Raw genomic sequence first — 18,567 nt, 5'->3', positions numbered from 1 at the left:
TGGGAATCCCTAATCTCCTTCACCAGGATTCACATACCATCACTAATTGTAATCCCTCATTCTTTAAATTCCTATTGCCCTTTATAGGTAACTTACTCGTTCTTAAAGCAAACAAAGTCAAATAAACAAACAAACAAAAATTTATATAATGGTTGCATGTGAAAATATCTCATTTCTCTTAGCAGACTATGAACCCCTTATGGGCAGAATATTTCATGTGGTTATATCTCCTTGAGATGCTAAACTGAAACCATTTACAAATAAGTATTTAGTAAACATCAATTCAATTGACATACACATAATAGAAGGAGAAATGACTCCTAAAATACAGGGGTGAATTAATATTTTAAGCTGCATATGTAAACAATGAAAACAATTCACACCACGGAGTGATCATTGCAGTGTCAATTGCCAACAAGTAGAAGTTTGGTTAAAGTAGAGCTTGACAGAAGTATAGTATCTGGGTTAACTGAAAGGAATCTGAAAGTCATTCCAGGTAGGAAAAAAAATACACACACACACACACACACATATACATACAGGCTACTGTATGAGTTTCTTAGGTGGCAAAGGCAAGAAAGTACTCATGCAACAATCACATGGGCTATGGTAAATAGCAATAGGAAATAAGAATTGCTATAAAGCCAAACTATGAATAAACCCAAAGCTTAGGGCTTTGGCTTTTTCACTTTGGATATGAGGAAGCCATTATTTTCTAAATTACATGTAGCATATGTGACTATGGTGCAAAGGTTCTCATTTCCATGCAAAAGAACACCCAACTATCAGATACAAGAGGATTATTCCATTCCCCTAAAAAAAGACACATCTGTTTTTCTTGATTGAGAACTCGCTCTAGAACCTGCTATAAATATAGAATCTCAAACACCACACAGACCCTTCAATCCAGGTTAGCATATGATAGAAGTACAAGTGATGCTGACCCATCACATCTCTCCATAGAAAGCAAACTACAGCCTGCTGTTCTACCTTCATTACTCTCTGAGGTAAAATATTCATTATACACAAAACTAATTTTTAGAATGTGAATATCTCTTTTAAACTAATATCAAAGCAAATGGTTGGCTGTGAGAGCTAGAATTGGAAAAGTGTGCATTTCTCTCTATGGGCATAGTCCCAGAGAGGTGGATAAAGGGTTGAGCGCTTTCTCACTGTTGAAAGAACCAGGCCAGCCTTAAACAGCTCTAGGGGATGCTACTCATATTGTATTGATATTTATGCAAATTGAATCTCCTGAAGCACAATTCCAGAAAACCCCATGAATGGTGCTCCCAGAACTATTGGCCTTTCCCCAGGCCAAAGGTCAATTCAAAGACAATGTATTTACTTGAGAGAGTTTCTTCTTTGTATTTTTTATTTTAAGCCTATATGTTTCAAGACTGGTCTAGATTGTCATCTACCCTAGTCAGCGCCCAGGATTCTGGGAGTTGAAACATAGTTGGATCTTCTAGTATATTGTTTCTTAAATTAAGTAAGAGGTAGAGTAATGGGTGCCCATGAGAATTTAAATTTTAAATGTTTTATTCATACACACAGATATATATATCCATTTATGTGTGCTCAGTCACTCAGTCTGATCCTTTGTGACCCCACGGACTGTAGCTCACCAGACTCCTCTGTCCATGGGATTTTTCAGGCAAGAATACTGGAGTGGGTTGCTGTTTTCTCCTCCAGAGGATCTGCTCAACCCAGGGATCACACCCATGTCTCTGGCATCTCCTGCATTGGCAGGCAAATTCTTTACCACTGAGCCACCTGGGAAGCCGATATCCATATATATTATACATAAAAATATATGGTTTGCATATATATGTATATGTGTCTATATATTTAAGGTAGACAAATTCTAGGGCAACTGGTTGATGACTTTATAACTGATTATTGACACAAAATTTTGGAGCAAATATTTCTGGCTTTGATTACGATCTGCTTTACTCAAAGTAAAGGTCAAATGAAATCACCATGCAGCAAATAAAAATTGTTTGTGCTAGTTCAAACAGAGAAAAATGGAGTAATCATCTGACTTTTGAAAACTCAAAAGTAGTCGCGTCTCAGCAGTAAGAAGACATTTTATTTTGCTGGCAGATGTATTACAGAAATCCCAGCTCTGAGCAAACCATTATTGCAACAACTCATTCACAGCAAGAATAAATAGCAAATGTGCAATGAGAAATTTCTCTCTTCCCAATTCCAACTAGTTCACATGAAATAAAGTAGTTTTCAGTAACGCTGGCTTTATTTTCAAGTGAAAAAATTTTGGAATGATACATAACTAAATTTAACATTTTAGATTTTCTAGCAGGCAGAGATTTGGTTAAGTATAAGGTCAAATACTTCTATTAACAAAATAAAGAAATTATTAATTCTAATTAATATACTTATGTGAACAGGTATTATCTGCATATGTATTATAGAAAAAAAGCACAGAAACATTTCATATTTCATCTGAGGCAATTTTATGTCACAAAATATTACCTATAACATTAAATAAATATTATTCATTTGAACTGAACTGCTTTTGTATAGATTTGTTTATAACTTAATTTTTAAGCAAATTGTATAATTTTATAAAAGCTATAAACAAGAGACATTTGTACCCATACATATTTTATTATATATATTTTCTATATTATATATATAAACATTTAACATAATAAAAATAACTTAAATTGCACTGAATGGCCATCAATATAATTTTTCATTAACGAGGCAAACACCTCACTTAAATTTGAGAAACACCTCTCTGGATGATATAGGCCCAAAGAATTCAGCGCCATATCAACATATGAAAGACACAAATCTTTCAAGTCCTCTTACGCAATGATCTATTCATTCATATTTATTAATGCCTACTGTGTATTAGACATCTAAGCTTTATCAATGATCCAGGTAGACATGTTTCCCATCCTTATGCTGGCTTAAAATCAAATGAGTTCAGACAGATAATTAACAAGGGAACAAGTAATTTTTAAAAGCTCAAATTACATTCAGCTTATGGAACGAATAAAGAGGAGCCTATGATAGAGAAATCTGGAGGACCAGTTGAGATTAGATGATCAGTAGGAGCCTCTTGGAGAACATAATGTTTAAGATGATTACTGAATGAAAGAACAAGCCACTTAGTGGACACAGGCAGAAAGGGGAATTATTTAAGAGGAGGAAGTTAAAATGTATAAAACTCTACTATAGGGAAAGTTTGACATGTCCAAGGAAGTAAAAGAAGAAGACCATATCTGAGAAATAGTGAGCTGGTGAAGAAAGCAGTAAGACGAGGCTGCAGAGGCAGGCAAAGAGCATCATTCAGAGTCTTGAAAACCATATCAGGAGCGCTTGCTTTATTATGAATGTAATTGGAAGCCACTGAGGAGTACAAGCAGTGGAAAACATGATCCAGTTATTTAAATATCAGGCTGAAGTGGGTAAAATAACTAGATATGACACTGACAAAACACCAAAGACTCACTGGTCGACAGGATGAAGCCTTTTTCACTTGAAACCAAAACTGCCTTAAAAGAAATGAAAGTCAAAGCCGTGTTTACAGGTGTGTTTTTTGTTTTAATTTTGAGTTGCCAAAATCATTAAAATGATAAGATGTCATCTTAAATATGTGAACTTTCTGCAACTCTGGAATTGATTTTTTAATTTCTGGAAACTCCAGGAACACGAAGTCTGCATTCCTGCAGAACCAACTGCTAGAGTTGACTAGTAGCTGCTCCCTTTCTCCATTTGAAATGTTCTGTAATTTCCTGTTTGTCACAGTTCTCCCTCACAGCCTAAATACTAGCTTATTCATTCACTTTTCCCACCTGTTAGATGTATCTAGATGCATTTATTTTGTGGCCTCCTTAGATACTATGGCAACAGGCATAATTCTTGGGAGCTGTCCCTAGTGCTGACTCAAACTTTGGTATAGTTCAATATCCGCGTGCATGCATGCTAAGTCGCTTCAGTCATGTCCAACTCTTTGCAACCCTATGGACTGTAGCCCTCCAGGCTCCTCTGTCCATGGGATTCTCCAGGCAAGAGTACTGGAGTGGGTTGCCATGCCCTTCTCCAGAGGACCTTCCCCACCCAGGGACTGAACCCACCTCACTTATGTGTTCTGCATTGGCAGGTGGGTTCTTTACCACTAGTGCTACCTGGGAAACCCTAGTTCATGTCTAACCTGATCTTCTAAGACCTGACTTTTGTTCATTTACCAACCCCTGATTCTTTGTTCATTTGTCTTTTCAAGATCACACCTAAACATGAAATACGAATTTATCCTGTCTTTGTGCTCATTCACAGCCTGGTCCTTAGCTTCAGCTCTGCAAGCCATTATCCTATGACTCAAGCTCAACAGTTTGACCGTGTTTCTCTCTTAAAACACTCACATGTGGACGTTGCACTGTTTTTACATCTACTGTTCAAGTCATTGCTGGGCTCTTGGAAGGGTATTGTACTGCATGTACAATCAAGTGTTTGCACCTGCAGTAGGAGTGCTTTATTTAGATTTTAATTGTAAATTTAAAAGTAAAGTAGAATTTTTAATGTATTATATATCATGTGCAACCTCTTAGTTTGAGATTAGTTGAAGCCTGTTTCTAGTTCATTCTCCTTTTACATCATCTGCTTAGAAAGCACAGGCATTCAGTTGTCATGAAAAACTCCATGAATAAAACATTCTATAAAAATGTGGTCAGACATTTTAATTTGTTCATTGCTCTACCTCCAGTACCCATAACAGTGGCGTATGGTAAGCTCCTCAGTAAATATTCTGTTAATTTAGTGAATAAATGTTAGCTACTGGACACTAACCCTATTATTGTTCTTTGGACACAAGAAGCTACAAAATGGAAAAATACGGTTGTACTCTCTGATAAAAATATCCAAATTAATAGGAGTATAGTCTATAATACATCTCCAAATATTACCAATTACTTAACTGTGAGCTATAGCTTTTAGTTCACGTGCTATTTTCCTAAGCCTATTTACATTCTGGATCTGTATAATGAAATCTGTCCATTGATCATCTCTTGATAAAAGTAACCCTTCTGTTGGTTCTACACATAATCTTGAAACAGACGGATGGATCGCGTAATTATAAAACATCCTGGGGAATATCTCCTAATACAGAAACATTTCACTCATCGCTAATAATTACATATGAAATAATAATCACATATGAAAATAGAGTTACTCAGGAAACTGTACTCAACACTCTTGGTGACCTAAATGGGAAGGAAATCCAAAAAACAGGGAATACATGGACATGTATGGGCTTCCCTGGTGGATCAAGGGGTGAAGAAGCTGCCTGCCAATGCAGGAGATGGAGGTTAGATCCCTGGTTTAGGAAGATCCCCTGGAGAAGGAAATGGCAACTCAGCCCAGTATTCCTGCCTGGGAAACCCCGTGGACAAAGGAGCCTGGCAGGCTACAAATCATGGGGTCGCAAACAGTTGGACACGATTTACCAACTAAATAACAATAACAATAACTGATTCAATTTTCAGCAGCAAAAAATAACACAACATTGTTAAGCTACGCCAATGAAAAATTTTGAAAAGAAAATAGAATTACCCAAATATTTCTCAACTCAGATCTGAATCGTGCCTTCCAACCATATTCATAATCTCTCTTCTTCCTCTCCCCTGAGCAAAACTTCTTGGACAGAGCAGGTTTTCATCACACTCAATGTGAAATTAAATTCTCTCAGTCTGACAGCTCTAGTTGCATCAGTATCACATTGGAGGTGTGATACTGTCCTTTCTCTTTGGTTGCACCCAGTACAGAAAACTTCAGCCCTCAATAAGTTAATAATGCTGCCATACCATCAAATACAATAATGAACAAACAACCACTAAAGAAAGAAGTATGTTTTGTGAACTTTGTTATTATAAATTGTCAGGAAACTGATCTTATAGACTGACCTGATTTATAAGACTTGCTTACAACAAAAAGAACCTCATACAAATATTTTTTTTTCTCTTTTTAGGGCACTACATACAACTACATACATTCAAAACAACATGTGAACCAGTGTTCTGTCCTTTTATGCACTAACTCAACTGATTTCATGACAAATTAATTTGTCGGAAATCAACAACTGCAGGTTAGAAATAGAAATAAAGTCACATGAAAGACCAAATTGTGGCTATTTTGGACCTGTTAGCCTTATGATGGGATGTTTTAATTTATGCATCATAGAAATCTCTTTACACCACTCTGCCTGTAACTGCAGCAGCTCACAATGCTTGCTTGCTCTTTAGTTTCACTTTATTCTAGAAAAGCTGGTAAAAATTCATGGTTTTGTAACTGAAAAGCTGCAAAGGCAAGATCACTTTAAGAGATATTATTGATATTATTACCACAGTAATAATAAAAAGCCTTAGTGAATTTCAAATCATCAAATGGAAAGATATACTAATTTTCTCTATAAAATGTCTGATTTTCATATGAGAATATAAAAATTATTATTACATAAAACCTTATCCCCTATCCCATTCTTTCCTCTGGGGCCAATATTGTTATAGAAAACTCATTTAATTGTCTATTTAATATCCATCTCATCTTTGCTAAGAGAGTCCCAGTGTTCTCAAGGCAACAATATATTCTCCAGCAATGGATAGTAATCAATATAAGATAATCTTAATACTATACCCCAATTTCCCAGCCTCACTTTCAGCTAGGGGTAACCCACCTATATTAATACCAATTGGTAGAAGTCTTTGTTGGGATGTTTAGGAAACTTTTACTCTCTTGATGAAAGAGAACTGATGTGGCTTTGAATTTAGACTTGATATCTGGAGCTACAGGAACTATCTTAAGTCTATAAAGAGCATGTATGAATATAAATGGCAACATGCTAAGGATGCCACAGTGCAAAGACAGCTCCTAGATCCTAAGAGGCTTTGTTGAGTTTTGAGTGAAAGCCAGCAATATGCCTACTTCCAGACTTCTCAGTATTTAAGAACAACCAATCCATCTGATTAAGACACTTACTGAAGTATCAGTGACTTGCTTTTCTAACTGATACAATTACCTCTCTGTAAAATAGCTCAGGGATTCTCAACAATAGCCTCTTTCTCCTTGTCTCTCTCTCTTTCCAAATATACAATCCACTATAGCTCTCAAACACAGTATATTCCTGCCATCTAAATTGCTCATCAGTTTCTGAATTCTCTCTGCAGCCCAGCAGGCATGGGTCCTGTAAATGTAAATGGTTCCTCTTCTATCAATGAAGACATTAGTCATCCTTATTTTTCCTCTTCAAAAGCTATATTAGTATAGGCGTATTCCATGACTCAGAAAATCCACTCCTGGGACTATTCCCAACAGAAATGCATATATATATTCACAAAAAGAGATACAAGATTGTTGATAGCAGCAGTGCTCACAAAGACTACAAGCTGTAAACAACCCAAAGATCACCAACAGTAGAATGGATAATAAATGTGTGGTATATTTACAGGAAAGAAAAAAAGAAAGAACAAACTAGAACTGAAGCTATAAGCAACAATTTGTGTCTCTGGGAATTCCCTGTTGGTCCAGTAGTTAAGACTGCATGAGTTCAATGCCAAGGACCCAGGTTTGATCCCTGGTCCAGGAACTAAGATCCCATAAGCTGTACAGTCAAGAAAACAATTTGTCTCACAAACATAACATTAAACAAAGTATAAGGTATTACTTTATTTGATGTTTTAAAACAAGCAGACTAATCTATAGTGTTAGAACAAGACAACCGCTGCCCTTGGAGAAGGTAGTGACTGGACAGAGGCACAGGACAGACTTACAGGGATTCTGATAATGTTTGGGTTCTAGTCTCCATGACGGTTACATGGATATGTTCACTTTGTGAAATCATACTAAGTTATAATTTCAAGTTTTATTTGCCTTTCTCTGTATGTAATAAATAAGAAGTTTTCACAAACAAAAAGGTTTACCCATGGCAAAAGTAATCATTAGCATAGCTGCATTTCTCCCACTGGACAACAAAGAGATCCAACCAGTCAATCCTAAAGGAAATCAACCCTGAATATTCATTAGCAGGACTGATGCTGGTGCTGAAACTCCAATACTTTGGCCATCTGATGCAAAGAGCCAACTCACTGGAAAAGACCCTAATGCCAGGAAAAATTGAGGGCAGGAGAAGAAGAGTATGAGATGGTTGGATGGTATCATGGACTCAATGGACATGAGTCTGAGCAAGTGAAAGACAGGGAAGCCCAGCATGCTGCAGTCTGTGGGGTCGCAAAGAGTTGGACACAACTGAGCAAATGAACAACAATTTCTCCCATAATCCTTTCTCTGGTTTCCTCTTTGTTTTAATTCAACTTTTTTCTCTCTTATTCCTCCATAGAATTTTGTCTTTTTTTTTATAGCAACTTTTTTATAGCAACTCCTTTTTTATAGCAACTTTATTTTTTCCTGATGTTTAAATTTATTAATTGGAATATAATTGCTTCACACTGTTGTATTAGTTTCTGATGTTCAACAATATGAATCAGCTATACGTATATAGCTATACATATATCCCCTCCCTCCTAAACCTCCCTCCCACCTACCCATCATCCCACCTCTCTAGGTCATCAGGGAGCATTGAATGGAGCTCCCTGTTTGAGCAGATTCCCACCAGCTCTCTATGTGATCCATGACGGTGCCTATATGTCAATGCTCATTTTCCCAGTTCATCCCACCCTCTCTTCCCCCGGCTCCCCATGTCCACAAGTCTGTTCTCTATATCAGCATCTTTATTCCTGGCCTTATCTCTACCCACTTTATAAAACATAACCTAGCTGCTTTGTATTAAAGTGTTTGTATATGTAACTCCCTCCAGCCCCAGAAGACTGTGATCTCCCTAAAGGCAAGGATCACATCTGTGTCGTCTCATCCTGCAATGCACAAATTAGGTCAGGAAACATCTTTGAATGGTACTTTAATTGAAAACAGCTTCTTAGGAAATATATGTAGCAAAGATCATTTGTGTTTTTAAGTTTACACAATCTAATAATATGAAAATGTGAAACTCTGAAGACAGCTGCAGTGTAATGGAAGATTCATTGCACTAAAAATGAGCCACTTCATTTGTAAATCTTCACCTGCCACTCATTTAAGTTGTGCAGATTTACATAAGTAACTTCACCTCTCAAATCTGCAGTTTCCTCACCTAAAATATAAGGAAAATAACATTTGCCTCACAGAAACGCTGTCTCAAGAGAGTTGATGCATGTGAGTGTTTTCTAAACTATACAAACTAGAGGCATTATTCATTGTCCAGTACTTCCTAGCCTTATTCATATCATGAATACAACACACCTACACTGCTGTAAAATGACAAAGCTTCTTAGGGCTGGAGGACAGAAACTATGAACGCTGGTTGTAAAGCTGTATTCTAAAAAACCATTAATTCATTAGCATCAACTTATTTGAATTAAAAATTATGGCTCAAATGGGATCAAGATTTTTAGTCTCTCATGTAATAAGGGTGTCTCTACTTGTAAACTGAGCTCAATCACAAAAAGTAGGTCTATGAGACAGATTAACCCAAGCACCATCTGAAACCAGACAGCAGTATGATCTATCCTATTAAAGTAACCACACCACAAACTCAAATTCCCAAAAGTGAATTTATAATACTGTGTTTATTTATGTTTATGTGGGCCTTTGGGTGGCACTACAGGAAGAAAAACTCTAAGCAGCTTTTATTTACATCTCACATCTCTAATGAGAAGTTGTAAACAACTGATCAATAGCTCAGCAGGAAAGAAACACTTTTTCACACACTTTCCTAATCGCCTCTTCTAGTCTGGAGATCCTTAAAACCATTAACGTATGAACATAACCTGATTCATTTATTTTCCAACAAATTATATCTTAATTCTTTCCTCCCTACTTCTCCATTAGAGAAATTTTTTTAATAAATATATATGTGTGTATATGTCTGTGTGTGTGTGTATGTCTGTGTGTGTGTGTGTTAGCAAGGGTATGATCTAGTGTTCTCTCTGTTAAATTACTAAGACATCAGTAGTGGGATGGGAAGGGTGGAGGGGAAAAATGACTATCATCCATCATTACATTAGCAGAGAGTCTGTTGAAAGAGTCTCACTTCTGCAATATTCCCCAAAGCTTGGGGAATACCTTATACATATCACATAAAATATTAAAATAATTACTTTTAGGAAAAAACAGCATATTAACCTTATGATTTTACAGATATAGTTGGCTGAGATGAGGCTAAATTGATTTTTCAAGTGTGTTGATTTACAGTAACAACAGAAAGCACACAGATATAGTGAAATTACACAAGAAGTGTATGGATATCTAGAGATTTGTGGCTACCGGGGTAGCTGACATTTGCTCCTGACATTTCACTCACGCTCAGTCGCTCAGTCATGTCTGACTTTTGCAACCCCATGGACTATAGCCCGCCAGGCTCCTCTGTCCATGGAATTTCCCAGGCAAGAATAGTGGGGTGGGTTGCCATTCCCTTTTCCAGGGGATCTTCTTGACCCAGTGATGGAACCTCTATCTTCTGTGTCTTCTGCATTGGCAGGAAGATTCTTTACCACTGAGCCACCTGTATCACTAGATGTGGGCAAAGTCACTTTCAGGATGCTGTCCTCTGGGTCAGTTCTAAAAGACTACTCTAATTCATAGCTAGGGTGGTAGAGATACAAAGTTATGCTGTAAGGTCAAATTACTTCCAGTATAATTGAAAACTGATGATCTCAACATGTTATGATGGGAACTACAAATCTGGGAGACAAATGGAAGTGTGGAGAGTTAGAGGCTGCCCCAGACAATGGGTGGCAGGAATCCAAGGCCCCCGTCTCGGTTCTGAGACTGGGTACCTTTTAGCACACTCCCTCTGAGAACCTCAGCTTGCTCATCTGTATAAGAATTAAACTGTCTCCTTCCAACCACATCAATCTAGGAGTCACAGTTTAAAACATTAACTCTGCATTAGAAGCACAGTTAGCTGTTAAGTATGACAAATGGACTTATGGTTAACTAAGTGGCCCATAAATTAAATTGTGGCTTCTTCCACTCAATTTATGCACTTATTCAGAGCTCTATGTTAAACAGCTATGTTCTTTTACAGTAAATTTTACCCCATCAAAGGAAGATAGGAAGAGTCCTTAGACGCTAACATTTTTTTTTCCTGTCATTTAGTAGACACCAAGCTACATACCAGTGACACAGATCCGACCTCCTGAATCAGAACAGAAGAACAGAACAACATGTACTCAGGGATCTACCTAAAGGTTTGAGAATCAAAGGAGCAAGTTTTGTGTTCCCAGTCACCTTCGGAACTAAATTCAAAAATCTTTTCTACTGCTTAGCATAACCAACAACTATCCACATCTCTGTAACCTTCCCTCAACCTCCACTAGAGCTCTGAAAATACACTAACTCTTCCTCACATAAAGTCTGTGACTGGACACAGAGTACTAGAGCTGGAAGACTTGCTAGGTCATCTACTTCTGCTTCAAATTTGATGTTCAAATCCCTCTGCAATATCTCAATCGTCATACAGCATCTGGTAATCTGTAGGAGTGATTAGAAAGTCATAAGCAGCCAAAGCTTTCATTGTGTATCTTTATACCTGCATTCATTGCTCTTCCTTTCAAACTCAATCCTTTCCTTCCTTGAAATCACCAGAATATCAGGTCTGCTATGCAGAATATCAGAATATCAAATCAGTCTACTTTGGTCTGTTCTCTAAGCTAAATATCATTACAGCCTTTCAGTTCAGTTCAGTTCAGTCGCTCAGTCATGTCCGACTCTTTATGACCCCAGTGACTGCAGCGTGCCAGGCCTCTCTGTCCATTATGGTCTTTACCTGCTCCTTTTAAGTCACAATTTCAAACCTTTTTAATACCCTGATCATCATCTCCTAGATGTACTCTAGTGCAGCAGTCCCCAACTTTCTGGCACAAGGGACTGGTTTCATGGAAGACAATTTTTCCCTGGATGAGGGGCTGCGGAATGGTTTTGGGATGATTCAAGTACACTGAATTTAGTATGCACTCTATTTCTATTATTATCATATCAGTTCGACCTCAGACCATCAGGCGTTAGATCCTGGAGGCAAAGGACCCCCTGCTCTAGTGTCATAACTTCTCTTGGGAAACTTGCTATCCAAAAACCAATTATAATCTCCTCTTTCCCACCTGCAAGTGTCTTGTAACCAGCATGGTGAATCAAGGTACAACCTGCTGGATCATTTTATTCCATCTTTCATTTGTGATTTCTTTCCCAAATTTGTGGGACACGGGTTGAAACACAGTTGTAGTGCAGAGAGAAGCACCAGTGAAGCTCTAAGGCTTATCTCCATATTCGAAACTGCTGTAAGAAAAATTCAAAGGTTCAGGCTAACATACTATGTCTAATTATAATTTGAAAGTAATACAAAAATATAACTCAGTTCAATAAATATATTTCAAAATTCACTCTAATCTCTGAGGAAAACTAACAAAGTAATACTGACCAAAGCTAGATACCTACATATGCATTTGTATATGTGTATATATATGTAAACAAATACATTTTAATAAGTCTTATATTTTAATCATCAATTGCATCACAAGTGATGGGGGGTGTGAATGATCACTTTTTCTAGATATTTATGTCATGCAGTATAAGACTGTGTTTATAAAAGCTATTTTTCAGAATTCACATCAACAACTATATATTAGTTAGTTCAGACACTCAGTCATGTCTGATTCTTTGCAACCCCATGGACTGCAGCACGCAAGGCTTCCCTGTCTATCACCAACTCCCGGAGCTTACTCAAATGCTCAGCCATTGAGTCGGTGATGCCATCCAACCATTTCATCCTCTGTCATCCCCTTCTACCCCTGCCTTCAATCTTTTCCAGCATCAAGGTCTTTTCAAATTAGTCAGTTCTTCACATCAGGTGGCCAAAGTGTTGGAGTTTCAGCTTCAGTATCAGTCCTTCCAATGAATATTCAGAACTGATTTCCTTTAGGATGGACTGGTTGGATCACCTTGCAATCCAAGGGACTCTCAAGAGTCTTCTCCAACACTACACCTCAAAAGTATCAATTCTTTGGTGCTCAGGTTTCTTATTGGTCCAACTCTCACATCCATACATGACTAGTGGAAAAACCATAGCTTTGACTAGAGGGACATTTGTTGGCAAAGTAATGTCTCTGCTTTTTTAATATGCTGTCAAGGTTGGTCATAACTTTTCTTCCAAGGAGTAAACTTTTTCATGGCTGCAGTCACTGCATCTCCAGTGATTTTGGAGCCCCCCAAAATATATACTACTCTATACAAATACTCTATAGATACACATATATGCTGTCACAAACCTTTATCAGTCTTGAAATGCTTCTCACTCATCTGAACTTTGTAACTCTAAGATGAAAGCAGGGAAGGCCTAGCACACTCATTTTCACATGAACACATAAAACTTCCCCAAATTCATGTGGTTTGTAAACTACAGAGACAAAAATACAGCCCAGACCTTTGGATTCCAGATCCAAGAATCAAGCGTCCAAGCACCTAGTTTGGTTCCAAGATTCAGTATATCAGGTGTAAACCTTAATGGTCCCCTTTGACCCAGTTTCTTGCCCATGACTGCACTAGATTTGGCAGTCTTGTGGATATTTCTGTGTATCCCACAGAAGAGAAAAGCACATGACTGTCACTTTTTCAATGGATAACTATTTGCTTAAAATCTTAATCAGAGTGTTGCTAATCACAGGCTGTGAGAGCCAGATACTTCCATTAATATCCCTGTGGAGAAACCACAAGGTCTCCAAAAACCATTAGCCGCCTCCAGTGCGCTGCGCTAAGAGCACTCTTAGGGGGGAAATCCACAAACAGGAAAAGTCAAAGCTAAGAGATTAAAGATTTATAAAAACTCAAAACTTACAGCCCCATCTTCCCCACCCCAAGTCAATGGACTCTTGCCGCCACTGCAGTACACTATTTTGCCTAAAACAAAAAGTCCCATCTGGTGCACTGTGACGTCATAGAGGGGTGGGATGGGGTGGGAGGTGGGAGGGAGGTTCATGAGGGAGCAGATACATGTATATCTATGGCTGATTCACGTTGATATATGGCAGAAAGCAACACAACACTGTAAAGCAATTATCCTCCAATTAAGAATAAATAAATTAAAAAACAAACAAAAGCTTCCAAATCTAGCTCACACTAGAGCCACTGGGGGAGCTTTTAAAAAATATAAGCACATGGGATCTTTCTAATACATGGGAGGTAGACTGCAGGACAAGGTAATCTGTTTTTTTTTTTTCTTTTGTAACAAGAGTCTGATGTAACTATGATGTATCTGATCCAAGCCTAGAATGTGTTAATCATAGGAAGTCAATTACTCTTGCAATGCTCCCAATCTCTCTCCTGTGACAACTTTCCTTTTCCTAGTCAATCATTCTCACTGGCATATAAATATGTCATAATAGTTTCATAAAAACAATGTTCCCTTTGACCCCACATTCCCTCATTTCTCTACACAACTTAACTGTTAAATTCTTAGATTTTTCTATGTTCCTTCTATCCACTCTCTTACCTTCTAGTCTCTCGAAGCCATGCTACTCAAACTTTCACACTCACCTCTCCACTGAAGCTGCTGCCCACGATCCACATGGTAACCTCCACATTTCCCAATCTAAAAATCCATTCTCAGCCTGCACCACACTTATCTGACCCAGCTGGTCATTCTTTCTTACCACTTTCTTCACTTAACTTTTATTCCTACACTCTCCTGAATTTCCTCTACTTCTCAGGCTAGTCCTTCTGAGTCTCTTTGGTATCATTTAGCTCCTAATGGCTAAGTACTGGAGTCCTGCAGGCTTAGTCCTAAGATCTTTTCTGTATCAACACTAACACTTTGTGTTACTGAATACAGTTCTAGGATTCTAAATACCATCTGCATGCTGATTATTTATACATTCATGTCTTCAGTCCTGGACTCCCCTAAATTCCTGAATTTTATCTCTCTATTCAGTGTCTATCTTTGTGCATGCTAAGTCTCTTCATGTCTGACTCTGTGCAACCACATGGATTGCAGTCTGCCAGGCTCCTCTGTCCATGGGATTCTCCAGGCAAGAATACTGGAATAGGCTGCATGCCCTCTTCCTCCAGGGGACCTTCCCAACCCAAGGATCGAACTGGTTTCTCTTATGTTTAACCTGCATTGGCAGCTGGGTTCTTTACCACTAGCACCATCCTGGAAGCCCTATTCTTTATTCTATGTCAAACTGAACACATTCAGAAACAGAACACTCGAGTTTATCTCCCCAAAGCAACTCTACCCTTCTTTGCTTCCAGCTCAATAAAGAACATCCCTCTTCATCTACATGCTCAGGCATAATTCCTTGAGTCACTTTTGATCTCTTTTTTTTCCTCTAAATTAGAAATCCTATCAGCTCTACCTCCAAATATATCCCAAATTAGACCATGTCTCACCGCCTAACACATTTTGACTCTATTCCAAGCCTCTCACCAGAAATACTGTAATAACCTCCTAAACAGTCTCCGTGATGCAGTCTACTATCATACTGCAGCCAGAGTGATCCATTTCAATATCAATGGCTTTTCACACTCCTGTTCAAAACCCTTCTATGACTTTGCATGACCCTCAAAATAAATTCCAAAATATTTGCCACAGCCTACAATACCATAAGTAATATCCTTTCCTACCACTTTCCCTCCTCTTGCTCTTGACATGTTGCCCTTCTACCTCATCTCTGAATAAGTCAAGCCTTTTTCATCTTTAGGGCTTCCCAGGTGGTTCAGTAGTAAAGAACCCACCTGCCAATGCAGGAGATGCAGGTTCAATCGCTGGTTCGGGAAGATCCCCTGGAGAAGGAAATGGCAACCCACTCCAGTATACTTGCCAGGATAATCCCATAAACATAGGAGGCATGCAGGCTACAGTCCATGGGGTCGCAAAGAGTTGGACACGATTTAGCAACTGAGCACTCGGCACGCCTGCATGCATTCCTAGCTCAGGATCTTTGCACTTGCTGCTCTTCCCAGCTAGTGCCAGCTCTCTGTGAGTAACTGCAAGCTTGATCTCTCACTTCCTTTGGTTTCTACCTAAGAGCCGTTTCCTTAGAGAAGACTGCTGTATCTAAAGAGATCTTCCTTTTCTCTCTCTAGCCCCTTGATGCATGTATTTCTCTTTATGGCACTTACCACCACCTGACACTATATTATACGCATGTTAGTTGTTTATTTATTTATTGTTTTACTTCTGCACCAGAAAGTCAGCTCTTAAAATAGAGATTGTTTTGTGCAACACTGTATCCCTAGCAATTAGAATAGTACCTGGCAAAGAGTTGGTCGTTGATAAATGAGTGAAGGAATGAAGGAAAGAATGAGCAAATTTAGCCTGAAACACATGCTCTCTCTTGGCCCTCTGCCTTAGTGCATATTTTCCCCTTTACCCAAAATGCCCTTCCTCATCATTTTCTATGCAAGGTGGATGCCTATTTATTCTTTAAAATGCATCTCTGGTAGCATATTTCCCTGAAGCCTTCCCAGATAGGCCTCCCTAACTACACACACACACACACACATACATACACACACCACCAAGCAGAAGGATCTGCTCTCATCTCTTTCTGTTTTCAAGATAAACTGTTTCTACCTTTAGTCTAGCACCTACCCATGAAGATGCGTGTTTTGCTTATATCTTCTCTCCCTTGCCATACTACATATTACTTAAGGCAGAAGTTGACTTATCTCTAAATGTCCAATGCCACGCCATACTGAGAACCCAGTTATGTCAAGACTATGTCTGATTGCTGGTGCTCACATAGCTATTACTATTTCCTCCTGTCTGTGCTAAGTTATTTTTATTAGAAGCTGCTGTTAATAATGTGATTACTCCACCTAAAAGTAGCTCATTTATTCTCTCTGCCTCACAGACAAAAGTGCCTGTAGATTTCAGAATTAAATTCTAATATAATGTATATTTGCTCACTATTGACAGAACTAAGTGATGCAAGCCCTCAAAATAGAAGTTAACCTAGATACCGGAGTATATTACCTCATCCTAGTTACTAGCCATGGGTGAAAGAGTTTAAAGTAAAGTTAAATCAATAAAATGCCTTAACCTCTATCATATTGCCCCACTTTACAATGCAGACTGAAAAGGTACTATATTGTTGATGGGAGTAGCATCCTTTTCAAGCAGCATCAGAATAGAGTAGACCAGAAAAATTCATGCACAATAGATGTGATAGCTATTGGAATATACAATTCTTATGCTAACGAAGCTATAAATTTCATGTTGATAAAACTGGCTTCTGCCATTAACTGCCTCTCTCCAAGACAATGCAAAACAGAGGTTTATCTTATTTCCAATATAGTCTTGGGTCACAAATGCATTGAAAGCAATAAACTAGAAATGCTGTATCTCTATTAGCTTTTTTAGCTTTTGCCACTTAGCATGCACACTATTTCAGTTAGATTTCAAACAATACTTTGATGGAGACAAGGATGATTTTATGCACTTTATATTGATGAGGATTTTGAGGTTAGAAACTCAACACAGAAGTTAAGAAATTAAGTTCATAAAATAAGTGAATGAATAAAACAGATTCCAAATTAGTATCCAAATTCCACATACTAAGAGTTAAAAGTTCTGGATTCAAAATGATAGTCACTTAATTGTGTCCAAGTGTTTGTGATCCCATGGACTAGCCCACCAGGCTCCTCTGTCCATGGAATTCTCCAGGCAAAAATACTAGAGTGTGTTGCCATTCCCTTCTCCAGGGGGTCTTCACAACCCAAGGATCAAATCCAAGTCTCCTGCATTGCAGGAGGATTTGCAGGAGGATTGCAAGAGGATTCTTTACCTCTGAGCCCCAATTCAAAGGTCCAGCCAATTCAAAGATCCCCTGATTCAAAGGTCCAGCCAATTCACGCAGATATGGGGCTTTGGATACTTGTCTCAAGTTTGCTGGGACTGTTTCTTCACTTGTCAAATGAAAGTGTATCTTCAATTCCTAGAATTGTTGCTAGGACCTAAATATTATGATTCTACATTTTGAGTCACTTATGCTCTATGCACAATAAGATAATCGGTCCCACCTCATGAGAAGATGACAACACAGGCATTATGTTTGGCTCCTAACATCTGTGTTGTGAGGATGACAGCAAGGTTCACAAGAATCACTGAAACCTGGTCATGTCAAAAAACCTTAGGAGGTCAGGAGATCAATCAGTACAAAGACTTACTCAGTCTTAATATCTGCATTAGAAACATACTTCTGTCTTTTGAGGAAGCTGGCTATTTTCAGCTCTATGGAACCTGCTAAGGAGGCCCAGGTGGCTTGGAAAGTAAAGCTGACACAGATCTGAAATCATTGGGCAGTCTCAGCTCCACCTGTTTTTCATTTGTTTTTCCTCTTAAATAGCTAGAGGGATTTGCTTCAGCCTCTAGCACTCAGCGCAGTTCCAGCTCAACCAAGAACTACTTCCTCTCAATTCAAGAGGTAAGATGACAAAGAACTCCTACTCACAATTCCCAAGAGAAGGTCAGGGATTGTGTCACAAACAATCACAGGG

At 38.3% G+C, this 18,567-nt stretch overlaps 1 protein-coding gene across 3 annotated transcripts in view; it reads right to left on the bottom strand.

The window, feature by feature from the left end:
- The window catches only part of FGF12 (fibroblast growth factor 12), a 604,572-nt gene that overhangs the window by 379,468 nt on the left and 206,537 nt on the right, over positions 1-18,567 (bottom strand). Inside the window, exons 1-2 of one of the 3 annotated variants that reach the window (XM_070466234.1) lie at positions 13,904-13,963; positions 12,174-12,348 (exon numbers count right to left, since the gene is read on the bottom strand). The exons of the other annotated variants lie outside the window; for them this stretch is intronic. The gene's annotated coding sequence lies outside the window, so the exon portion shown is untranslated. Of the gene's footprint in view, positions 1-12,173; positions 12,349-13,903; positions 13,964-18,567 lie in introns of those variants that run through there. 3 annotated transcript variants of the gene reach the window in all.

The sequence above is a fragment of the Odocoileus virginianus genome, chromosome 4 (genome assembly GCF_023699985.2).
Source record: "Odocoileus virginianus isolate 20LAN1187 ecotype Illinois chromosome 4, Ovbor_1.2, whole genome shotgun sequence".
Taxonomy (NCBI): domain Eukaryota; kingdom Metazoa; phylum Chordata; class Mammalia; order Artiodactyla; family Cervidae; genus Odocoileus; species Odocoileus virginianus.
The sequence above is the reverse complement of the archived record's forward strand: the minus strand, read 5'-3'. Positions and strand labels throughout refer to the sequence as shown.